Source organism: Nannospalax galili, unplaced genomic scaffold (genome assembly GCF_000622305.1).
Source record: "Nannospalax galili isolate Female #2095 unplaced genomic scaffold, S.galili_v1.0 scaffold146, whole genome shotgun sequence".
NCBI classification, from domain to species: domain Eukaryota; kingdom Metazoa; phylum Chordata; class Mammalia; order Rodentia; family Spalacidae; genus Nannospalax; species Nannospalax galili.
Window position 1 is genome coordinate 10,317,146 of NW_008357929.1, and position 26,335 is coordinate 10,343,480.

The 26,335-nt window shown below is 47.2% G+C and overlaps 1 pseudogene; it reads right to left on the reverse strand.

Moving 5' to 3' along the window:
* Positions 1-5,982: 5,982 nt before the first annotated feature.
* On the reverse strand, positions 5,983-26,009 carry LOC103752248 (annotated as a pseudogene).
* Between the last annotated feature and the right edge of the window lie 326 nt (positions 26,010-26,335).

Here is a 26,335-nt window from a genome sequence, read left to right on the forward strand (position 1 = left end):
CATTTTCCAGATTTTTTCTTTATGATAAAGATAGGGGTATTCCAGGGAGAGGTAGAAGGCACAATATGTCCAGCAAGCAATTGCTCTTGTACTAGAGCATGAGCTGCCCGCAATTTCTCTGTAGTTAGGGGCCACTGCTCAACCCATACAAGTTTATCTGAGTGCCATTTTATAGGTATGGGTGCAGGCAATGGAGCAGCAACCCGAACTAAAAATGTCCTAGGCCCGTTCTATCTCCGGGGAGGTGTATAATTTGATTCTTAGGGGTTATGGGGGTCACCCTGCCTTGCATGTGCATCCCCAAGCCCTGCCCCGGATGCCATCCCCTGGTTTGCATCATTCTAATGGCCTTTTCTGAGTCCACAGAAGGGGGTTGTGTAGTTATTATTGCTCCAATCTCAGCTAAAAGATCCCGGCCCCACAGATTAACCAGAAAGTCAGCAAGAACATAAGGCTGGAAAAACCATGTATGTCCCTCATCATCCTCCCACTTCAGTATTTTAGCACTCTTGTTTGGGGTCGCTTGTCCTATGCCCTGTAGTCGAGCATTACTATCCTCCAAGGGCCACGTCTTAAGCCAGGATTTTAAAGACAAGACTCCTGTATCTAAAATACCTTCAAATAATTTTCCTTCTATTTTGATTTTTAAGATAGGCCGATCAGTTAGCTGAGCAACCCAGAATGCAGCAGGTCCCGAGGAACCAAATCCCCAGTCACCGTGGACTTGTCTGCCGACTGCATTGTTGGACTTTAGATAGGGGATCAAGATTAATTGGGCAATGCGCTCCCCCTGTGGAATTACCACAACTCCTTCTCTGACAGATGTCATAATTTTAATTTCCCCTTCATAATCAGAATCAATTATTCTGGGATGTATTTGTATGCCCTTGATAATTGTGCTGCTCCTTCCCAAAATTAAACCCACCGATCCCGGTGGCAAGGGACCATACACATTTGTGGGAAGAGCCTGAACTCCCATTTGGGGAGTTAAGATTGCTCGGGCGGAGGGACAGAGGTCCAATCCTGCACTTCCTGCTGTCGCTCGGGCGAGGTCTGCAACACGAAAAGATTGCTCTGCAGAAGGAATTGTATACGGCCACTGCCAGGGAAAGTTCTGTGGTAGCCTGGTGCCATTGCTCCATACACTGTGGTTCTGGGGCCCTGGAGTGGGGCCCTCCGCCCATTTCCCTGTTGCTGACTAGATAGGGGTGGCAGGGATATTCCATTTATATCAGTCTTGGAGCGACAATTGTTAGCCCAATGTGCCCCCTTTTGGCATCTTGGACATATACTCTTCCCTCTCTCTTGTGCTGGGGACAGTCTCTGCAGAAGTGGCCTGGGCGTCCACAGTTAAAGCAATTACAGTTGTCATTATTTAAAATTCTAGGACCCTTTGAGTTTTGTGGATGCAGGGCAGCTGCTAGGACCTGGCCTTGCACGAAGTGGCCTTCTATATCCCTGCATAATCGGATGTAGTTATTTAAGGTTTTTGACCTATGTGACCTCAGGACTTCCTTACAATACTTATTAGCATTTTCATATGCAAGTTGCTTGACTATGGGCATGGCTGTAGTTACCGCTCCAAACATCCATCCCACCAATTGCAGGAGCCTGCCCATAAATTCATGGAATGGTTCTGATGGCCCCCGTAGTACCTTTGATAATTGATCTCCAGTGGCTTTATTAGGCAAAGCCTTCCATGCCTTAACGGCGCAGGCAGCTATCTGGGCATACACTGCTGGATCACATTGTATTTGCTGTTGTAGTGGGGCATAAGCCCCTGCTCCAGTTAACATGTCTAGATCTCGCTGAGCCAGCCCTGCCTGAGCATCTAATTGAGCCACTTGTAGACATTGTTCTTGGTACTCTCGCCACCACAAGAGATAATCTCCTCCCGACAGGACCGCACGGCATAGCTGCTGCCAATCACTGGGTGTTAAATTTTGGGAAGTATATGACTCCACCATGGTCATAGTAAAAGCAGCCTGGACCCTGTAGGTCGCCACAGCCTCTTTAAGTCTTTTTAGGTCTTTAAACTGCAGCGCAAGATGTTGTCGTTGTACCTGACCTTGTTGGTTAGGGTCGGGAACTTCTATTACTGGTGCTACAATACACAGCCCGAAACGCACCCCGACCCTTGGCTCTTCATCATTTTTATAGTCTGGCGACCTCCACCACCACTCTTCCATGGGTGGAGCCAAGGGAGGAGGATGATGTGTCTTTTCATTTAACCTGACATGTTTTAATTTTATTTTTAGTTCCTGTATTTCCTTGTGAAGCATCTCCTACTCCGCTTCCCACTACTTTCAGGAGATTCAGGGTCATAGGGACCCAGTTTATGTGGTCTTGATGTGGCAGAGCTTAAGACTCCTGAACGTCCACACGCCCCTCTTTCCTGGTCTAGATCATCAGCAGATCCCAGAGAGCGGCGAGCGGGTTTCCACTGTATTTCTTGCAAAACTTCCTTCGCCACCTCAAGTTCTTGTCTTACTTTCACTTTGTCTGTTAATAAAGTGTCTCTAACCCGGCGCCACAAAGAAAATGTAGCTATTGGGAAGGTATCACTGCCTTCCTTTTGCAACTTTTTTTGACAATCCCATCTTACTTGTTCCCAGTCAGGGATATTTAGTCCCCCTCCAGTTAGGAACCAGGGACTGGCCTCTGCTATTGTTTTAATGAATGTGTCTACTGTCTTTGTTTTTACTGCTGTTCCTTGTTCTTCTAGCAGTTTCTTAACCTGATATTGCAATTCCTGTTTACTGCTAGTATTACCCATGATAACCCCAATACGCCCCAGCCGGCCTGGGATGACCCTGTCCGCTTACCTTTCTCAGATCTCGGTGGGACCTCCAATTGCCATGCCTGCGCAGCACGAAGCTGATCTCTGAGCGGAGGACGTCAGGATTGAAGAGACAATCACACTTTTAGTGTAGCAGAAGAAGCCTTTATTTCTCAGCCCCAGGTTGCTTTTATACCCTAGCCCAGAAGGCAGCTGACCCAACGGGGGGCGGGGGAGCCGTGGCATGACCACAGGGTCAGTGCCAGGTCATGGTGTTCTCAGGACCTGATACCGGAAAATGAGCTGGTAAACAATTCTGAGACTGAGGAACCACGAGGCCCAAAAGGTCACTGCGGGGGAGGTGCAGATGGAGGCCAGGACAGCATGTCCCAACAAACATCCATTTCCCATTGGTTTTCCTTAATGTGGAGATGTGGTTAAACAGCAGCAACTGTTATTAGATCTTGGGTTCTTGGGCCTCAGTTACCTATCCCCACCCGATGGATGACTGCTTTTGCTTGAACTTTTGCTGCATTTACTATATTTCTGTGATATGCAAAAACCCACATGTGATTTAAATATCGTGATCCCAAGAGTAATGTTACATATACACTAAGTAATGAGTAAATCATTCTTTAAACTACAGAGGATGCTTTGAGAAAATAAATGATCAAGAATTAATTGATGATAAAAAGATTTGATAATGATTTGTATACATGATACACACTTAATGTCTTATTTTTAAAAATATTTTATTCTTTTTATTTTATGTGTATGACTGTATTGCCTGCATGTATATGAATGCACCCGTGTTGTGCAATGCCACAGAGGTCAGAAGAGGGCATCAGATTCCCCTGTAACTGGAGTTAAGGATGGTTTTTAGCCACCACGTGGATGCTGGGAATTGAACCTGTGTCCTCTGCAAGAGAGGTCAGTGCTCTTAACTGCTGAGCCATCTCTCCAGCCCCTTTTGTTTGTTTTTTTAAAAAATATTTATTTATGGGGCTGGAAAGATGGTTCAGCAGTTAAGAACGCTGGCCGTTCTTGCAGAAGACCTGGGTTTGAATCCCAGCATCCACATGGCAGCTAACAACTGTCTATAACTCCACTTCCAGGGGATCCAATAGCCTCTTCTGTCCTCTGCAGGCATTGCACGACACAGGTGCACTTACTTACATGCAGGCAATACATGCGTGCACATAAAATTAAAAAATTTTATTTTTATTTTATGTGTATGTGTTATGCCTGCATGTGTGTAAGTGCACCCGTGTTGTACAATGCCTGAGGAGGTCAGAAGAGTATTGGATTCCCCTGGAACTGGAGTTACAGACAGTTGTTAGCCACCATGTAGGTGCTGGGAATTAAACCCGGGTCCTCTGTAAGAGTGGTCAGTGTGAGCCATCTCTCCAGCCCCTTAATGTCCTATTTTTGATAGCTGTAATGACTTAAGTATTTAGGATTCTAGTACCTGGGGTCACTTTTACTTATGTCTTTGGGACTTTTGACTATGAGCTTATATTTCTTGGAACTTTATTCATGGAAGGTAAACTAGGTTGGGATACATTATGACCCCTCTCTTAGAAAGCCTTTTTTCTGTGGTTCTCATTCTCAAATGGAGTCTGATGACACTGTCTTCTCCCTGCCTGTAGGGGTGGTAATGGCTTCCCATTGTTGACAGACCCTTGTACTAAATGTTCCCTGTTAGTTTGCTCAGCCTCCTTTGTATATAGTCTTTGCAAAAAATCTCTTCAAATAGCTCAATTTATCAGCTGTTTCTTGCTGGGATCCTGAAGGATGTAGTTTGGGTAAAGAACATTTAATAGTTGCTAGCCCATATTGCTACTGAGCACATTACTTTTCACTCAGTGAAACCTGCAGTTTAAGAAATATAATCATAGTCGGGTGTGGTGCACACCTTTAATCCCAGCACTGGGGAGGCAGAGGCAGGTGGATCTCTGTGAGTTCAAGGCCAGCCTGGTCTACATAGTGAGTTCCAGGTCAGCTGGGGCTACAGGGAGACCCTGTCTCAAAAAGACCAAATATATATATAATTTCTGCAAGAGTCTAGGACCAGTGAGATGGAGTAGCAGGTAAAGGCACTTGCTGCTGGGCCTGAAGTTTTATCCCCTCCGACGCCCAGCCCCTTTCCCACATGGTAGAAGGTGAGAACTAACTCCTTCCTGCAAGTTGTCCTCTGACCTCCACACATGAGCCTGGCACATGCACACACACTAAACAAATTATTGCAATAAAAATTTAAAGAGCACACATCAATATTAGTGATAAAACCTTGGCACTGAAAACAATGCTTTACATGTCACCAGTGGTTTTCTCGAAGGCTTCCTGTTTGGTAAGTAGTGGGTGGACAAATGCCAGTTTCCATAGATGGAAATCGAGTGACAGTATCTGTAGCTGAGACAGCGACTGGGACAGTGTTTAAGGATTTGAGGAGGGGTAACACGTTATAGAAGATCTCATGACCAAATATAGTCACTCATTACTCATGGGACTATAAACTCTTGGGAGGCAGGGCTGCCGTAATCATCCTCATGTTCCCAGCTACTAGTAGGGTACATGACACATAGTGGTTATTAGTTAAACTGGAGCATGTAGAATACAAGAGCTGTGAATTTTAAGAGCTGTGACAAACCAAACATAGTGAGGGGATGTTGTTTGCATCATGGTTAGAATAACCAGCAGTAAGAACACATTTATGACAGTTGAACAAATTTAAACACAGCCTGGATTTATTTGATGATGTGAAGGACTCATGTCAGCTTTGTTAGATGTGGTAATGCTGTATTGGTTCTGGAAGACAAGGATTTATTTTTATTTGGGGTTAATACATAGTAAAATATTTAAGGATAAAATCACTTGATGTCTTGGAGTTAAAACACTGTAGTAGTGATGAAAAAAAGAGGAATGAGATTAGTTGAAGCAAATTTGGCAAATCAGTTGTTGAAACTGGGTAACAGGACAAGGGAGTACTTGCACTCCCCACTTTTGTAAATGTTTCAAAAATTTCACCTCTCACAAAGCCCATTTTTTTCATTAGAGAAGGCATACAACCAATATCTCAATTCTGCCCCTGCCTCCATGGTAGGGAGAGGGGACACAGAGCAGACTGGGTAGGATGCTGTCTTTGATATCTTTTGTGGGAGTCGAGTGGGAAAGGCCAGGCTCCGCCAGGCAGAACCCCTCGCTCACGGGTACAGGCTCTTCTCTTTATCAGCCACCTCAGTAGGCACAGGCCCTGTGGAGCCCCAGAAGTCATCATCAGCCTTCAGAGTCTCCATGAGCTTGTTTCCTAGAGAGGCAGGAGAAGACGGGCAGAAGGATTTCATCTCTGCCCTTGTAGGAATCCTTCCTCTGGGAGAGGCAGGGCAGTGGTCACTCTATGTTGTCCAGGCTGGCCTCCCCAGCCCTCTACTGCTAGCTAGAGCATGGTTGAGTTCTTTCTGGGGCTAGGCTAGAGCAGGAAGTGTGTCTGTGGTCTCTGTGCCTGCTCCTAGAGTCTCTCCTCTCTCTCTCTCTCTCTCTCTCTCTCTCTCTCTCTCTCATCTTGATTGCTTGCCTTCTGAGCACCCTGCTCCCCTGTCACCTGGTCTCTTTCTGATCCAGGCTATACCTCCCTCTGAGTCCTTACTGGTCCAGAAGTGCGGCTCTTCCTAGCATTTCTCCAGAGGCAGGTTGAGGAGGAACCTAGCTCAAAAGATGGATGGGCTGGGAAGAGGATGTGATTCCCAGGCCTCCACCAGACCCAAAGGCTGGGAGAGAAGGAAGTAGACTACTTCTTGGTTCTAGGTGGGGAAGATCTTGCAAGGGGCAGGGCCTTTCTTGGTGGGGAGCCTGCCTTATTCCATTTCAGAAGGGGACTGTACAAAGGATGACCTTCCACAGCTGCCCCTCACCCTGGCCCCATCATAATGCTCCCAGTCTGGTCCTTTCATATACCTGACTGTAGTCTCTGCCATTTGAATGGTGTCTTGCTATCACTTGTTTCTCCACCATCTTGGCCCTGAATAGGGGTCATCACATGTGGCTTCCTACGTACACAGATATTCTTTTCCTCAGACATCAGGAGAAGCGAGGACTGTCTGGTTGTTTGTAGACCATCCCCATCTAAAATTCAACTCATCTGAATTTGAGCTCAGGCCCATGCCTCTTCTCTAGGCCCTGACTCTGTGAATTCAGCTCCTCCCATTCTACCAAGGCATCCATGTCATGACTGCGATCATCTCGATCCCTCCGTCATTGCTCTGGTTTGAATGTGCTCCAAAGTTCACACATTGGAAAGTCAATCCCCAATTCAACAGTGCTGGGAGGGAGAGAGTAAGAGGTAATCAGGGCATGAGGGCTCTGCATTCATGAATGGATTGATATTATTACAGGGGAAGACTCCTGTGTCCTGACAGGTCTTGTTACAAAAGCAAGCTCAGCCTCTTTCTCTTATGTGTGATCTTTGGCTCTTCCCTGTTCTGCTATGAGATGACACAGGAAGGAGGGCCTCTCTAGATGCAAAGCTGTGACCTTGCCCTCATAGTATCCAGAAATATAAGAAATAATTTCCATTCTTTCTAAAGTTGCCAGTGTCAGGTATTGTGTTATAGCAGCACAAAATGAATGAAGACACCCTAACAGCTAATCACTTTGACAACATCTCTCAAATTGCTGTCCTTGACCTTCCTAGTCTTCAGAACTGTAAAAAATAATCTCCATTCTTTATAAAGTAGTCAGTCTTAGGTATGATGTTATAGCAGCACAAAATGAACAAAGATAGTCATCCACCCTGACAGCTAATCATCTTGACTTCAACTCCCAAATTGCTCTCCTTTCTATTCTCTACTCCTTATCTCCATGGCCTCCATCTTTATCCCAGGATGGAGTCACTGTGGCCTGAACCACTGCAGCATCCTCTGACAGGCTGCCCTGCTTCTGCTCTGACCCTCCTCCAGCCCACTTTCTATACCATAGCTGACCATAAAATATGAGCACAGATTTCCCTTCACCACTGAGAGGCCCTGGAATGCCTCTCCCCTGCTTCTGAGGAGATGCAGAAAGTTCTCAGCATGATCTAAAGGCCTTGGCATGGTCTTGTCCCTTCTAGCCCAGCCTATTCCACCTTTTCCTGCTCACTCACCTCTAGACTCTCAAACTCAGTGTGCTCAAATGTCTCCGGGGCTGCCTATTAAATCAGAGACCCATTGAAGGAGGCTGCCTCAACCTGAGGTTCTGAGTCAGCAGGTTTGGAATGGAGCCTGGGAAGCTACATTTCAATGGAACTCCCAGGTGATGGTGAGGCAGAGGCTGCTGGTCTTGTCCTGTGATTTCCTGTCCCTCAAAGGAGCTGAGCTCTCTCCTTCCTCAGGACCTCTATGTTTGCTTAGAGTTGACCCCTTCTTAGGCCAGCACACCACCTATCACAGAGAACTTGGCTCCTTTGTATGAAACCAGATAGACCACCAGTGTATGCATATGGTCCCCGAGGTACAATTACACAGACTTGTGGGAGAATGTGTATTTGTCTTCCTGCTGGACTGAACTCTTGTAGGCTGGGCCTTGTCTGTCTTTTTTACTGCTATGCCCCCAGATCCCCAAATAGTGCAAGATGCACAGTGGGTCTGTGGGAAATGTGTGTTCAATGAATGAATGACTCTCCTAAGCCTCTACCTTTCTCTTCCATCAGGTGAGGCACAGCAGCCAGGAATTTGAAGACTCATAAAGTTCATAGCCATGAGCTGAAATGGTCCAAACTGGGAGAACACAGGGCTGTAACACATTTCCTGAGAATTGAAGTTGACTTTCCTGCCCCAAGGATCCCCCTCAAACCCAGGGTGTAGCATGTGTGTGGGGGTGGAGGTGGGGACAGTGATAGACATAGTGGTCTTTTCTCCAAAGGTCTCTCTGTGTCTGTCTCCCCTTGTGGTAACTGCTTTTATTGTTCCAGTACTCTGGGTTCACTGGGGGAATCAGTACTGACGGCTTCTTGTTATCTACACTGTGCTGTGCCCAGAGGATGAGCCACTCATTTACCTTTTTATCCCCTAATGTTTCCAATGGGCTAATTTAAGCAAGCAGGTTACATGATTCTATTTTCAATAAAAGCCAAATAAAAAACAAAGCAACCTACTTCAGTCTGGTTGCTGTTGCTGTTTTCTGGTTTTTTTTTTTTTTTTTTTTTTTTTTTTTTTTTTTCTTATTGGCTCTGTTTGTCTCTCCTGCCACCCCCAGCTATAGGCCAGCAACATAGGCTCAGTCTGGGCCTGGGTTGGCCAGAGGGGATTCTGGATTCATCCCTCACCATAAGCTGTGGATGCTCAGCTTGGGTCTCTCTGCCCCCAGCACCTTCAGTTCTGCTATCACCTGGTCACTCAGAGGAGCCTGGTTCATACTGCAAACACAAGGGAGCCACATTATCCTGGGAAATTTCCAGGATCCTGGACTATGCCACCTGCTGAAGGACTCTGTTACGAGTCCCCCAAAATTAGACTCTGACATGGAATGAGGAAGCTTAATTAGGATGTGTTAGGCCAGCACCAGGACACAGGAGGGAGGGTGGTAGCCCTGGATAAAGGACAATGTGGCCATGAGCCAGTCTCAGTGGGATCTTGGTTAGTTCACAGGGACAATCTGAACTGAGATAATGACCTTTGGAACCGTCCGGAGCTGGGATGAGTAGCTGGTCCTTTGTACTCCTACACAGAAAAGTCACTGGCTACAGACTATCTCAGGAAGTGGGCATGACTGCGATTGAAGTGACTCTTGTTGGTAGAAGGCATCCCTGTAGCATCAGCATTCCAAGTTTCTGGGGGTCATGGCTTAGTTCTAGAAGGGACTCTGGACAGCTGTTAAAAGTGACTATATAGGGCCTGTGTCCTAGGATTTCATGGAAGCTCTGTTAGAAGGAGAGAGTCTTGGGTCTATTCCTCCTCCTCCTCCTCCTCCTCCTCCTCCTCCTCCTCCTCTTACTCCCCCTCCTCCTCCTCCTCCTCCTCCTCTTCCTTCAGTGATAGGGATGGAAACCATGTCCTCACACATGAGCTCTCACCATTGAGCCACAACCCCAAGTCCTGGGTTCCAGTCTCATCAGCTTCTAGTCCCAAGGTTTCTGTTGGGTCTGGAACCTCTGTGGTTCTCTGAGAATATGCCAGGTCCCTGGGGCCAGGAACCCCAGGGAAATGTTTATTAGAACTGCCTGTGGGCTTGTACTGGGAAGGCAGAAGAGAGAGAGGAAGTGACTGAGAAACAGCATGGAGGTGGCTCCTTGGAGAAGAACCTGTAGGATGGAGGTTTTCCTAATTTGTGTGAAATTCTAGGGCAGAGAGATCTCTCAGTTTCAACCACACAGGGTGGACTCAGGTGCCTATGGTAAGGTTCTATAGCCTTCAGGGGCTCCAGTCCCTGTCTGTTCCAGAGCCTTCTCCCATTCTGCCTTTACTTGGACCACTGTTCCCAGCTTGGCCCATATAATTTCTATTTCTCCTTCAGGCCTCAGAGAAGCCCTCCTGGGCCCTTCAATACAATTCCTCCTCTCCCACCCTTACACTCTTACCACACTGTTTACTCCATAGCATTCAACAGAGCTTGTAAACGCATAGTTGGGTGCTGACGGGTGATCTCTGTCTCTTTCCAAGCGGAGTATAAGTTTCAGGAAAATAGAGCCTATATATTTGTGATTATATCCTTAGCCCTTGAACCAGTGTTTGACACACGGGAGGACTGTGATGAATGAATGAATGAAGTGCTTCCCTGTAGTAAAGTGAAACTGGGAGTCCTTAGACCATGCAGCCTCACAAATAAATGCTATTCCACAATGCCCAGTTCCCTACCTGGCACCATCCATTTTTACATATGTAAAATTTATGTTATCACAGTCTATGAGGTGGGCATGACATTCCCATTATAAAAATAAGAACACTGAATTTCAGAGAAGACAGTGGTTTGCTCAAGTCACAGGGTGTAAGTGCCATAGCTGGTAGGGTCCAGGTTAAATATGTTTTTCTGTCCCTTTTCTTTTCCATGCCCCTTCCTATAGTAATCTACCTATGTTCCTACCCTGCCCCCTGCCCAGAAGGGACTCACAGGGCCTTACTTACCACGGGATCCTGACGTGGCAGGTGGGATGCCTGAGTTCCTGACATAGTTGCCTCACGCCATGGTTGCCCAGGTCATTCAACTGCAGGTCTAGCTCTGTCAGGCTGGAGCTGTCACTGAGCACAGAGGCCAGGTTCTGTCAGTAGCTGGACATGAGGCCACAACCAACCAACCTGCATGGAAGATGGACAGCATCATTTTCCTGAGGGCTCACTCCTCTGGGTAGCAGGGGGTGGGTTTCCCTTTCTAGCAGCTGCAGTCCTATTAAAAGAAAACCAGGGCTCCCTTGGATTTCAGTAACCTGAGAGGTTTCTTCTTGGAGAAGAAAAGCTTTCTTCTTCAGGATGGGGCCACCTTGCTTTCTCACTTATGGTGGGAATCGCATGAACCTCCCACTCACCACATCAAGCTTGTATGTACAATTGATTACTCACGTCTAACTTGTCTAATACTTGAGTTTAACTGTTAACTACATTGCTCCAGTCAAATAACCAGAGTCAGTGGCCATAGGATGCCCAAGTGGTTTCTATATTAAGGACATCACCAGGCTAGAAGGAAAAGTAGTGAGCTTTTAGTCTAAGAGTTGAAATTGAAGGGGAACATGACAGGGTCATTTGGAACTGAGAGCCTATTCTGGGCTTCCCAGCACATACTGGAGTCTGGAGTATGTGCTGTCCTGGGCCAGGGCCATATCTGACACTTGGCATGCTGTGCTGACAGCACTAAGCTCTTTGGCCTGCCTTGTCTTATCTGGGTGGATAATTCTATGTCTCCCGTAGCTTAACTGTGGGACCAATGGAAATTAGGCCTGGGCCCACTGCTTTGCTGTTGTAGCTTCAGGCTGGTGGCCGAGCTCTGTGATGGCCAGGACAGCCCCCTTGTCTCACTCCTATGTGAAGTCTTAGTGAAAGTGAAGTCCACAGAAACAGAGTAGAAGGGTGGTTCCCAGGGGCAGAGAGCTGGAGGGTATGGAGGAGATGCTGTTCACTCGGTGAGGTACTTTCTTCCCTCTTGCTTTTCTTATCTACTTCCTCTGCAGTCTTTAGATCTTCTAGTCACTTCCTCAGGAAGTTTTCTTCACATTTGTTAGTAGAGTTCCTTGATTAATGCCGGTCCCTCATACAGTTCCATAGAAAGCTATCTCAATTGTTTATCATAAGAAGCCTGACATTCACCACAGGGCTAGACCCACCACAAGGTCTTCAGCTGGCAGCCAGGGCATTGCAAGGTCCTACAAAGAATCTGCACTGCAGAATAGCTCAGAGGATTTCCACTTAGGTCCAGCTTCTCCAGGTTTCCAGTGACCTCAAGAGTAGAGAGGAGAACCTGCCAACTGGTATTTGTAAATGGCATCCACTTGAACCTGAGGGACAGAGAGGGAGGGTGTCAGGACAAATGTGACCTGCACATGGTCTGAGGTACACAGCTCCACACTTCGGAGTGGGGCTCTGTTCTATGGAGCACCAAGTCTCAATGTGCCATCCCCATCATGGACCAGTCTCCCCATCTGCTCCTCTGCCTCGTCCCTCTGTGTGATTCCTCATCTATAGTCTTTAGCACAGCACGCTGTGTGCTTACTTGTGCGCCTGTTTCTTCTTCAGTTTGAGTGTTCCTCGAGGGCATCAACAGATAGTTGGCATCTTTCCTTTTTAATATACAAGGCCCACCACAGGGCCTGGCACAGAGGAGGACTTTGGTCATTCAGACAGACTTCTTCCCTTCAATGTGAATGTATTTGCCTTATTTTGGTACAGATTTCTAGAGTCCTAGTGGCCATAAAGGGAAGCTGGAGATGGGGGGTGGGAATGAGTTCAGGAGAGGTGGGTGAGGATGACTTTGCGATGGGTTGTTGAGCATGACCCATGACCACATACAGTATGTCTATGTTGGTTTATCCCCTTCCAAGGGTAGAAGACCACAGAGAAGGTCAGGAGGGAGAGAGGGAGGAGAGAGAGAGAGAGAGAGAGAGAGAGAGAGAGAGAGAGAGAGACTTTAGGATTTCTCTTCATTAGAGTGTGAGTCCCAGGAACAGAGCAATTCTGGTCTACTTATTGACTCTCATATGAGGAGAGAGAGGGGGGGACAGAGAGGGAGAGAAGGAGGAAAGGGAGGAGAGAGAGAGAGAGAGAGAGAGAGAGAGAGAGAGAGAGAGAGAGAAAACAAAGGGGAATGTTTTTGGAGAGAATATCTGCCTGAATGGGAGAGGACACTGGGAGTGCTAGAGCAGATCTGTCCTGTGTAACTCATCTCACTTAATGTCTCCATTTTCACACATTCCTTTAATGAGCTCGTCAGCTGTCAGGCTTCACTACTCTAACTCCATTGCAAACTTCAAATAGATGTTTCTGTTTTCCTGCTAGATACTTCTATATCAACATCCCAGTAACCCTTTGACCTATGTCCAAAAGTGTCCTCAATGTGAATTCATCCCCTCAGCCCTACAAGTATATAGAGCTGTGCAGAGGTGACCAGCCAGCTGCTTGCACACCCATCTATGTCTCACTCCTTTAGCACATGCATATATAGAACAAAGATTAGCCCAGGGTGGTAGTGAATTCCTGTCATGACAGTAGTCAAGCAGACAGAGGCAGGAGAATGGTGAGATTTAGGTCAGCCTAAGCTACCAAGGGGCTGAGGCTGTAGCTCTGTGACACTGTTTGCCTAGCAAAAGCAAGGTTTGATCCCCAGAACTTCAAACAAAGTGAAAAAAAAATCAGTGCTTAATGAATATTTATGGAATGAATCATCTAGAGAGGAGAGAGACACGTACTGATGCTCAGGGAACAGTACTGCAGCAGGGGCAGGGGACCCTGGAGAGGAAGTCTACCATGCTTCTGGGATTGCAGGGTTAGGATGATGTAGGCTGAGTGCCAGAAGTCATAGTGGTATCATTGACATAAAGAAGTCTGTCTTGTAGGGAAAAATAAGAACGCTGTCTCATATATATGCATTCTGTGATGGAGGTAGATCTCAGGGCTAAGGTCATTGCATGAGCTGGGGTGGAGGAATGGTGCCTGCAGGAGCCGGATGAGCAATTTCTCAGGAAGAAAGCATGTTAAGAGAATGGATCAGTTGGATGTGGTGGCTTTAATCCTAGCACTGGTGGAGCTCTGTGAGATCGAAGCCAGCCAAGTCGACCAACATAGTGAGTTCTAGGCCAGCCTAGAGACATAATGAGACGAGAGAGAGAGAGAGAGAGAGAGAGAGAGAGAGAGAGAGAGAGCCGGATGAGCAATTTCTCAGGGTGAGTTCTCTGATCCTTGTGGAGGGTGAGGGCAATATGAAGGTGAACATGAATATCTGAGTTTATGCATCAGAGAAGGTAGGTGGTCTTCACAGAAAAAGAGAGACAGCAGTTTAAGACCCATCCTATGGTCAGGCACAGAGGCAGACATGGTAAGATGGTCAAATTCAGCTGTTACATGTCAGTGGTGGCCTGTATTCTGTAGCCCTGGTACCAGATGAGAGTGCTCATGATGCTCAAGACATGTGAGCTCATGGGGTTCACAGAGAAGCTGGAGAGAGGGGTGTGTCTAGATACTCACAGAACCATCCTGGGGCCCCTCAGCACTTGTCCTTGCTGTCCATTTCCATTCAGCGGAAGCCTCCTCACATCGCTGCAGAACTTAATGCAGAAAGTGACCACCAGGAGCTCCACGTCTGTCTGGACCACCAAGTGCTTCACATTTGTCTGGACACACATCCTCATTCCTTGGAAACTGAACATTGCCTGTGTCAGGAACTCTTCATCTTGAATCTCATACAGACAGTGGAGCCTCCCCAGAGATTACAGCTGCAGGGGCTGGACCATCGCTTGGTTCTTCTTCTGCAGCTTCCATTTCCTCTCCGGAGGCAGCTGGCAGGAAAAGATCTTCTTCATCTCTCTCATTTATGCCCTGTTCACTCAAAAGGCCAAATAGGAAGCGCATAGCTGGTACCTCAAAAAGGTCATGCCTCTCATACATTTCTAGCAGCTTTTCTACAATTTTGAGGTTTTGAAGATTGTCTGTTCTCCCTTCCTCACACCTCAAGACACAGGACATTTCTGCAAAGAACTCCTGGAGACACAGGTGAGCAAAGCAGTAGCTTTGAGAGCTGAGCTCTTGAAGGACACCCATCCTCATGTAAGTGGCAATAGTGGCCTTATCTATCTCCTGCTTCCTGAGGTCTTCCATACTGAACAGAGTCTTTCTTTGCCAGATCCCCTCAGCAGCCAGAGAGCAGAGCTCCCTGAGTTGGATCCCCAGGAGCTGAGCTGGGAGAGCCTGGGAAAGGAAGTGCAGACAGAGGGCTGTGGAGGTCTGTGATGTCCGTGAGATCCCTCCCCCAACCCCATCTGCTGAGCCAGGCAAGTGCAGACCAGCCAGGACACCCAGGGCATGAGGCACAGGGTTACGGGCACTGTGTTTGATTCAACACAGCTAAATGCTGCAATTGCTTGGCTTTTATCTGTAAAATATTTGTAGAAATATTCCTTCTGGACAGACTCAGAGAAACCCAGGACTTCCACTTGATGGGGCTGCCTCAAAGAAGGAATGAGCTTCTTTAGAGCTGTGGTTCAAGCCGTAAGCAATAAGGAAGCCTTAGGAATTAGGATTTCCTCAGCAAACTGCTCAGCAGTATGTCCGCACTGGATGCTGCTGGCTCCATTGCAGACAGATCTTGGATTTCTGCTCCTCCAAGACCACTGCTGGTTCATCTATGCCATCCAGGATGAAAAAGAGTTTCTTGGGCTGAGACAGGATCTGCCATATGGGATCCTCAGGAACATTCTCATATTTTGTGATGAGTTCTATCAGACTTAGTGGCTTGCACTGGGACAGCTCTCTGCAGTTGAAGGAGAAGACGTGTTGGAAGTAATCGCTGTGGAGCTGACCTTCCTCCCAGACTCTCCTTACCTGCCTGGCTACCATTGACTTCCCAATTCCAGCAGCCTCCTCCAGTAAGACTACTTGAGGTTATTCCTTGGTACCTGGGCTTGGGTAAAATAAGTCTTGAATCTCAATCAGGTGTCCTCGCTCTTCTGCTAGATTCCAGCTTTCTCTGGCCAGGGGCACCTGGCCTTTGGGGCAGTATCTTTGTAGAACCTGTATATGTTTTTTGAACAAATCTTCATGTTTCCAGGACAGTGTGAAGCAAGGATTCTCTCTTTCCTGGTTCCAGCATGTTTTGTTTTGTTTTTTTTTTTAGTGACTTCTAAGTAAGGAAGGGAAAGACGGAACATAAAGATACAGAAAGTGTTCGATCATTTATGGATTCATTCAATCAACAACTGAATAAAGTTTGGCATTTATCTAAGCTGTACATTATAGGGTCCTCCTGTCTCAACTTCCCTAGTGCTAGGACTACAGGAATGGGCCCATATCTGGTTAATGAACATATGATTTTAGTAGTTGGTTCAAAACTTCTTGGTGTAAATATAATACGAATTAGGTAGGAAATTTTTGACAAACTACCTAGGAACTAAGGGCCCTAGTTCAAATAACAGCAAACAGTTACTAGGTGGAAGTGAGGGAAAGTGAGTTATCTTTATAGCCCGTCACAGTTTAACTAGGCACTTGAAACAAGCAAGTGTGTGTGAGTGTGTGTGTGTGGGGGGGGAAGCAGAATTCTTCTGTGTGGTGGCGAATGGAAGATCTGGAGAAACTGGGTCCTGAAGGGGAAGGGCAAGAGAAAGAATACTGGTGGGGGTGTAAAAGGGACCTTCGTGGGGAGAGACACGAACAGTTTAACCTCCCTGTGATATCTTCAGGAGAGTCTTCCCTCAGACCTATGAGCCAGGGACTTTGTGTGGAGCTTAAAGGGGAGCAGACCTGCACTGTGGAGTGGAGGAAGCATGTGGGGCAAAGACTCAGCCATGTGAAGGCTCAGGAGAGGAAAATGAGGTGGGGGTGGGGTGGGATGGAATGACTGTTCCATGTCACACAGCACATGGGTGAAGTCAGGGTGACAAGTAAGGATGATAGAGTTTGAGCCTGTAGCCGCCATTGTCAGTGCTTGCTGTGGGGTAAGAATGACCTAGTTGGGAAAGTGAAGGGTAGGGAGAAGTAGCATGGAGGCAATCGCTTCCCCAAGCATGGATTGTTCTAGAGTCCAGTGCTGGTTCTGCCTCAGTCCTTGGACAATTGAGCTTCTCTCTCTAGCACTTCTGCTCTGGGAGGAGGTAGCTGCTTTGATGCTGTGGTGAGAAGAGGAAGAGGCAAGGGTATGGGCTGAGGTGATGAGGACAGAAAAGGGTGTGGCGTGAGTGAGTATGAATAAAATAGGGGAAGTCAGGAGAAGAAACTGGGTGGGGCTGAGGCGTGAGCCTAGCCTCTTCTCCAGGCCTTGCCCAGAATAGAAACCTTTGAATTTCTGAATCTCGCTGATCCCAGGGATCTTCAGTGCCCACTTAGGTTATGAGCTGGGCTCTGTCTTGGCCCACATGGGCCAGACTCATTGCCCAACCCAACTGGTTTGGGTTTCCTCAACTGTCAGAAGCAGTCTCAGCACTGGAGAACTCACAAAGGCCATTTCTAGACTAGGCGTGGTGGTACACGCCTTTAGTCCCAGAACTCTGGAGGCAGAGGGAGGGGAATCTCTGTGAGATTGAGGCCAGCCTGAGCTAGGTAGCAATTTCTAGGTCAGCTGGGGCTACAAGGAGACCCTGTCTCAAGAAGAAACAAAAATCATTTCTACCCTGTTTCTGTAACCACCCTATTCTGGCTCCTCTGTCCTCCTTTTCATTCCCTACCCCAGGTCCCCTTGCAGGGAGGTCCTCACCAGCCGACCCACAATCCTACCCAGGGTTCTCAGTCCAGCTCACCTTTTCCACATTCAGACCTGGCAGCTTTTTTTTTTAAAAGTTTCTTCTTTTGCATTGGAGATTTGTGGCTTGAGCTAAACCCTGCTGTGGAGGTGAGCCCGCTGGGGAACTCCACATTGAATGTGCTTGGGGAGCTGAGCAATGTGGAACAGTGGGCTGTGGGAAGGATACAGTGACTGGGGGCTTGTCAGAGACTCAGAGACAAGGCCCAGGGGAGTGAGGCTGAGCTTCTTCATGCCAAACCTCCATAGCCTCCTTTACAGGCTCAGTGGAAGAATGATGATCCTATAGGTGCTGCTGGGAAATGGTCCTGATCTGGGTCCATGAAGTTCATGTACCTGTCCTGGTCATGAACTACTTCTTCATCCTCTCTGAACCTTAGTTCTCTTGTATGGAGTTATGAACTTCTGCCTTCAGGATTTCAAAGGGCAATAATGACAGCAGCAGTCACAGGAGCTTGGACTTATTAAGCATTTATTTTATATTAGATACTGTTTGATGTCTGATGTGGATTATCATTTAACTCATGCAGCTCAAGAAGGCAGGTATATCTATGCTCCCATTTTCCAGATAAATAAATAGAGGTACAGGGTGTTGAAATGACTTACCCAGGGTGTTAATGTTGTGATTGGATCCTGTCTTCATACAGCTCCCAAGACTATATTCCTAACTATGCTACACATACGCTCCTCTTTGGAACTAGTCTTGAACCCATGTTCATCACTTTCAGTGTCCTTCTGAATGCCAGGCTCCCTGTGCTCCAGCTTAAGAGTGCCCCTTCCAAGGGGCTGGGAAGGCACTTTGTAGAAGAGGGTGAGGGCCTCTGGGGTCTAGTTAAAGACTCTAGAAAGCCTTCTAGCTCCATTCTAGCCTGGAGACTGTGAACTCTATTGGCAGGTTGCCTTAACCCAAGGAAGGCCTGGTAGGAGGGCTCAGTGGTAGGAATTGGGTCTCAGTGGGGCAGGTGAGGCCTTTGTATACTTACTTGACATCAAATTTTTCTCTGCCTATGCCTGGGCAAAAAATGACTTCAGGCCCATCTGCTCCCAGATATGGAGGGCAAGGTCCCAGGCCTGCTGATCCCCATACTGAGCCACCAGGTATGAGGCCACTTCCATGCTGCTTACATTCTCTGGTTGAGGTGATGCTGGAGTAGAAGAGCTTCCCAAGAGTCCTTGGTTGGACAGCTGATGCTAGAACTCCTTCAATTTTCGTCTTCCAGTAGCCCCAAGTAATAGGCCAGTCAATGCTGGACTGCGCTAGACATCTCTGCCCTGAGGGTAGGGATGAACTACATGAAAACACAGAAGACAGTGGTCTCCCTATACCTTGGTCCCTACCACATCAATGCAAGGCTCACACTGGGATCATCTCTCCTAGCCTATTAAACTCTTACGCATTCAGAACCCAGGTTTTTAAAACCCCACAGTATCTGCTAATAGATGGTGTTGGGATGGGGGAAAGGATGAGAAGTGGTAGACAAGTCATAGAAGGAGAAACCCTGAGGAGAATAGGAGACATTGGAAGAGTTCTTATTATGTTGGGATGCTAGGAAGGGCCCAACCATAGCCAGGGAGAGGGGTGGGGAGGGGAGAGTAGGAGGATGGGGGTTGGCAGGGTAGAGCAGTGGGAAGATGTAGGGATGAGACAATAAGGAGATTGGAGGATGAGGGGATAGGACAGAAGGGATGAAGGTTGGGGAATGGGCATTGGGAAGATGGAGAAATGAACAGATGAGGGTACAGGAGGATGGACAGCTGGGAGGTTAGAGGATGGGATAATGCAGGGAAGAGGGGATGGGGATGAAGAATCAGGGCTTGGGAGGATGGAGAAATGAGAGGATGAAAGGATAAGAGGACTGAAGGATGGCAGATGCAGGATGGGGTATGCATGACACTCACTGTTCTGTGTCCCTCAATTAGGTTTTCTTGGAACCAGCACTCATGAAATCAATCCCTTCAGCCATCACCCCTACAGAGTGAGGTGGGAGATGTAGTAGAGGGCCAAGTCAGAGCCCGTGACACAGCTCGGGCTTGAAGGTCTCTTTGGAAGTCTCCTGGCCTCTGATACTACAAGCCAGGGCCAGCCAAGCAAGAATGACAATTCACCTTAGAGAAAATTGAAGAGGAGTGGTGAGGGTCCAGGGTAGGCTATGGCAGGTAGAGATACACACAGATACACAGGTCTACCTAGTACGCTCTCACCCACCCAGAGCTGGCTTGCAGACTCTCAAGGAGTCTCAGGGCCTGGGCCCTGGCTCTCAAGACAGGTCTGTATATCTGCCATGACAGCTCCTTAGTGGAGTCAGATTAAGGCTTATCTTTCCTCACATCTCTTGGTTTTGGAAACTTCCTGATCCCTGCTACTCACTCTGCTCTTCTGTGAGGCCCACTGATGTATGTGTCCCAGGCTAAAGGGGCTGTATGGGTCACCAAGATCTCAGCTAGTAAACATGTCTATGGAAAATGAAAGAGCCCCTGGCTGGTCACCACAAAGCCAAGCATCAGAGAGTCTGCCCAGATGTTCTTCCTCTTTTATCAGTTAGCAGAGCTCAGGGACTGCAGGGTCAACAATGGCATTGCTCAACTCCTTTGTTGCTATGAAATCCTACCAGATGTTTCTGGAGCTGTCATGATTAGCCCTGGGCTGGAAGAGACAGGCTTGACGAGGCCCTGACTCCCTGAGCAGAGCATTCAGGTCATTGAGCCTCATTTCCCTCATCTGCTGAATGGAGCCTCACAGATCTAAAACATACCAACTCAGCAAAAGTTTTTTGATCATCCCAGATCTGAGCTCTAGATTTCTCGGTTTCCTCTTCTCCCTTCTAGTTTGTGCAGCGTACAGTCTCCTTCAGCTCAGTAAATGACTTTTCAGTCCTCAATCCTTAGGCTTCTTTAAAATTTTTTTTGAGTCCTGGCCTTTTCTTAAATATCACACCCAATTTTCAATTCCACTGAAATCGTCTTTTTTTTTTTTTTAAGTTGTGGTTTGTGTGTAGCATGTTAATATGCAGGTGGGCATACATGTTCATGTGTGTATGTGTTTCTATGGCTCTTGATTGCTCTCCAGTCTATTTACTGAGGCTGAGTCTTTCACTGAATTGAGAACTCAAGGATTTGGCTGGTGTAGCTAGCCAGCTAGCCCAGGGGAATTCCCTGTTTCCTCCTTCTAAACTCTGGGATTACAGACGTGCAACTATGCCCAGCGGGCATTTTTGTGGGTACAGGAGATTGGAACAAACATTCTCAAGCTTGTACAGCAAGTGCTTTATCTACTGAGCCATTTCCCTTACCTGACGCAAGTAGCAATTGCAGGAGTCAGTTCTCTCCTTCCACTCTGAGTATCCCCAAGATCAAAATCAAATCATTACGTTTTATGCAGGTAGCTTTACTTGCTGATCCATTGCTGGATTTATTTTTTTTTTTTTTGAGACAAGGTCTCCCTGTAGCCCCAGCTGACCCAGAACTGACTGGGCTGGCCAGTAGACCAGGCTGGCCTTGATCTCACAGAGATCCACCTGCTTCTGCCTCCAGAGTTCTGGGATTAAGATGTGTGTCACCATGGCTGGCTTTTCTTCTTGTTTGGTTTGAGAGTGTTTCTTTTTTAACTGCTTTAAAAAAAGATTTCCAGTCAGGTAGCCACACAAAATAGATAGCCTACAAGTACTTTCTGTGCATTGAACCTCATTACAAAAAGGCCCACTGGTTTTCTCCTTTTTAGAGGTGCATTTTGAAAGTTATCCCTGTTCCTGGTGCTTTGGGTCTTTGCTCCCTCTCCTTGGGGCCCTTAGGGAACAGAATACAAACCTTCAGTTTTCCTCTTATGCATGATTCTGTTAGAGTCTAACTGAGAGGATATCTATCTGTCCTATGCTTTACCAGAGAAATGTTATATTTTCTTTTTATATTCAAGTTATAGTGACTTGAATCCATACCCAGACAACTTCTTGATGTCAGCCTCTTAAAAATTCTCTTTCTACTAATTATTTCATTCTTTTTATTTTTCTTTGAGCTTTAGGAAATAATTTATTGCAAGTTTGTAGGTAAGAGCTTAAGAAGTAGGAAGGAGAAGATCTCCTGTGTGGCAAGAACAAGTCCCAAGAAATAGGTTTCCCCAAGTTATTAAGGAAATTGGGTTCCTTTTAGAAACAGATTCAGAAGAAAGCTGGAGAAGAATTATATTAGAGTTTAAGAGAAAAATAATAGAGCAGGTGAGCTGTGAGTCTCAGCAGCTGCCAGGAAGAGCGAGATGGAGAAGAGGGGAGAAAGTCCTGTCTTTTAAATTTGACATGGCGGTCAGCAAGCAGCTGTAGAAAGTCAGGTCGGTGGTGTCTTCATAGAGACAGTGTGAAGCCCAAAGTGTCAGGGAAAGCCTGCTTAGACTTTGGGCCAGTACACAAAAAGGAGCTAGAAAGATGGGAAAGGAAAAGTTATATTTTGCGTTAGAACTAAGAAAGTGGGCAGGCCTAGCAGTGAAGATCTGCAGGCTGCTGCACTGGGGAAGGGGCTTCTGGGAAATGTAAGTGCATTATCTCACGAAGGGGCAATTATTCCTAGCAATTTCTAAGAGTGTTCAGAAATGGTCCTATGGGGATTTTGGAGTCAGTTCTCAGTTTCCCCACTGGTCACCTGGAGGTATTGCCTTGTTATTCGTCAGGGTTACCATGTACATTTTCCTGCAATTGCTGGAGCCATCCGTGTTCCCTCTGGTCCTCCATTTTTGGGGCTTCTTCTCTTTTCCTGTCCATTCCTGAAATGCTGTGCCGAGGTGTTTAGGGCATAGCTGAGAACAGGATGTGAGACATGATGGGACAGGGTTCTCCCGATGGATCAGGGATAAAGGAAAGTGATGTATCAGAAAGTCACTGATGGTAACTGCTTCCCGTCTTCTTAGAGGCCATAATTCCAGGAGCCTCTTGGTGTCTCCCCTCCCTGAGGCAGTCTCTAAGGCTCAGCTGACCCCCAGCTGACATGGGCTGCTCATTCCTCAGCTCTTGGATTCTCCAGCCTCCTTCTAATCTGGATCTTTCTGACTTTATACCCTCAAAGAAGGTCTTCCTATGTCCACAAAATTCCTAACACAAGCCCAGGATCAACTGCCATCCAGCATAGTTCATGTGGAAAGCTCTCTATTCCCTTCAGGTGTGTGGTTAGCACTATGGGTGCAGCACATACTCCTTGTTCTAGTTTGTTTCTCCATTGCTGTGACAAAACTCTCTGACCACTACCAACTTGGGGAGGAAAGGGTTTATTCAGCTTACATCTTCCGGGTCACAGTTCGTTAGGGAGTCCAAGGTAGGAACTCAGGGCAGGTTCCTGGAGGCTAGAGCACAGGCCATGGAGGAATGCTGCTTACTGACTTGCTCCCCTGACCCATGCTCAGCCTGCTTACTTATACAGCACAGGCCCACCTGCCCAGGGGTGGCACCGTCCACAGTGGGCTGGGCCCTCCCACATCACTCAATAATCAAGAAGGTGCCCACAGACATGACCCCAGGCCAGTCCAATGAAGGCAATTCCCCAGTTGAGGCTCCCTCAACCCAGGTGTGTCAAGTTGACACCAAAGCTATCCATACTCCCAATAGTTTAGCAATTTATTTCCCTACATTGGTATATTTTAGTCTTAGATGAAACAGTGCACTGAGCACTGATAATTGTAATTGTTTGTAAATCTGACCTCATTCCCTTTGACTCATGCCTTTCAGCCTGTTCTTTATTGTGAAATGACAGATATCAGGATCCAGGGGTGCCCAATCATGTTTTGCATTCAATTTCCGTGAACTTGGAGAAGGTAAACCTCAGACTGTCAGACTTTTTGGCAAAAGGTTTTACTCACTGAACTGTGTTCTTAGCCCTGTGAGTGAATTTGAGACGTCCTTCTTACTTTGAAAACATTTCAGACTTATAGGAAATTGAGAGCTGGGCAGCACTCTCACGTGACCTTCATCTAGATCACCCAAATTTTAACATACTTTCTGCCTCTTCCTTTGATGTGCACTGTCGTTTGACTTTATTTTTATTTTTTGCTGATTATTTAAGAAAAAAATTGCAGATGTCATGGCTAGGGACACATTAGCATGTATTTACTAAGAATAAGGTATTGCTATGTGGGTGAACACCTTTAATATCAGAAATAAAAGGGTAGAGGCAGGAGGATTTTCCATGAATTTTAGGCCAGCCTGGTCTACATAGGGAGTTTCAGGCCAGCATGGGCAACATATTAGGCTCTGTATCAAAACCCACCAGCAACACCACTACCACCAATCACCACCCACCACCACTATCACTACCCTCCACCATCACCATCACCATCACCATCACCATCATGCCACTCCTTCCACCAGCTCTTATACTCTTTCTTCCCTCTCTTCAGTGGCTCATTCTTCTCTTTCTTCCCTGAGCTGTGGAAGGGGTGATAAACATCCCGTTTAGGGCTAAGAATTCAACACTCATTCTGAACAGTTTGACCAGTTATGAGTCTCTGCAGTAACTGCTACCAAGGCATAAAAGGAACTTCTTTGACTAGAGCTGACAGCAGCACTAATCTATGGGCACAAACATAAATATTCAGAAGGCAGTTTGAGAGGCATATTATGTTCATTTAGCAAAAGAACAACAGTAGCTTCCCTAGTAGCCTGTGATTTTCCCAGTCATGGGCTTTTGAGTAGGTTTCCAGTTCAGGAATCAGTTCTTTCTGTGGTACAGGCCTTAATTCCATCCAGGGAGATTGGTTACTCCTTAGAGCAGTGATGCTGTTATACCAACAAGCACATTTTAGTTGGCCAGTCAGTAGTGCAGCACACAGGGTCCACAGATGAGTAAGACTGTTGGTGACTTTTTCTTCTCCAGCAATCTGCACAACACTTTCCAGCACTATGAAAGCTAGCCAGCGGGAGGAAGACTCCGGTTCAGTTCCTGAAACCAGTGTGTTGTGTTTTCATCAGCAGAGACTTACCTTCTAGTTCTGGTGTGCAACTCAGAGCAGTGATGTGGAGAATGATCTTTTGGTTTTGAATGAGTGAGTTTATTAAAATTGGAGCAAGTGAAAGTAAAAGCAGCAAGTAGCAGATAAACAGAAGCAGCAGATAGAGAGCAAAGCTCTCAAACTGAGCACTTATAGCATTCAATAGAAACAAGTGGAGTAGCCCGATTGGGAAAGCCAGCAAAAGTAACATGACAAAATCAGATGCTTACACCATCAGGCAGAAAGGCCAGGGGACACGACCTTGAAATCATCACTCTACAGTTTGCAACTGAGAGATTTCCAGCACAGCATTCTCTCCATGGACGAGCTCCAAGCTTCTCATTCCCACCACAGGCATTTTTAGACCACGAGATACACAATTGCAGCCTCTGTTGAAATGGCTTCCTTTCTAGCTGTTCTCAAGGGTGCAACGTCTTACTGATGCTGTGCAGGCTGCAGAGGGCAGGGGTTGCTGAAGCTGCTGAAGACCATGAGCTGGTCCGTGACCACCTGCACCGCTGTGTACCCAGGACTCGGGGAGAGGTACCGAGCCCCGTCCCCATCAGTCTTGTCCCCAAGGGTGCAACGTCTTACTGATGCTGTGCAGGCTGCAGAGGGCAGGGGTTGCTGAAGCTGCTGAAGACCATGAGCTGGTCCGTGACCACCTGCACCGCTGTGTACCCAGGACTCGGGGAGAGGTACCGAGCCCCGTCCCCATCAGTCTTGTCCCAAGTGTAGGGTCCGGATCGCCCCCCCCCTTCCCTGTCTTTCTCCTCTTTGTGGACTTTTTTTTTCCCAGTGCCCATATCTTTTGCACAGGGCACATTGCTCTCGCCCCAGTTTGGTTGGGCGGGGCTCTAGCCTCCGGCGTGTCTCAGGACTCCCTTTCACTCCGGCCAAAAAGATTCTGGCTATCTCTTCCCTCTGCTTCCTGTTCTCCTTTCTTTGGAATTCTCTGTCTTCCTTCCTATTCCTACTTCTCACCTCCTGTTCTTCCTTCCTCAATCTCTCTTCTCTGTCTTCTGGAGATTCTCTAGTGTTGAATACCCTCTCTGCCTGCTGTAGCAGTTCCCTAATTGAGATCTCTCCCAGGTCATCCCGCTTGTAGAGCTTTCTCCTGATATCGGGAGCTGCTTGGTTAATAAAGGAGAAAACCACAGCTGACCTGTGTTCCTCTGCTTCTGGGTTTATAGGGGTATACTGCCTGTAAGCATCAAACAACCTTTCCAGATACACGGCCAGGCTTTCGGCTTCTCCCTGAACAATTGTCTTTACCTTTGCTAAGTTAGTAGGCCGTCTTGCAGCTGCTTGGAGACCAATCATTAGAGTGTGGCGGTAGACTTGGAGACGCTCCCTACCTTCTGCCATCCCAAAATCCCAGCTCGGACGCGTGAGAGGGAACACTTCATCAATGGCGGGTTGGAGGGTGGTGGGTCTTCCATTTTCTCCGAGAACATTCTTCCTGGCTTCATTAAGGATCCGCTCCCGCTCCTCGGTGGTAAAGAGGGTGCGGAGTAGCTGCTGGCAGTCATCCCAAGTGGGACAGTGAGTGAACATGATAGATTCCACCAGACCTATAAGACACTTAGGGTCCTCAGAAAAAGGGGGGTTCTGGGTTCTCCAATTATAGAGATCACTGGAAGAAAACGGCCAGTACTGATACTGCTGGCCATCCGGGCTGCCAACTGCCCATA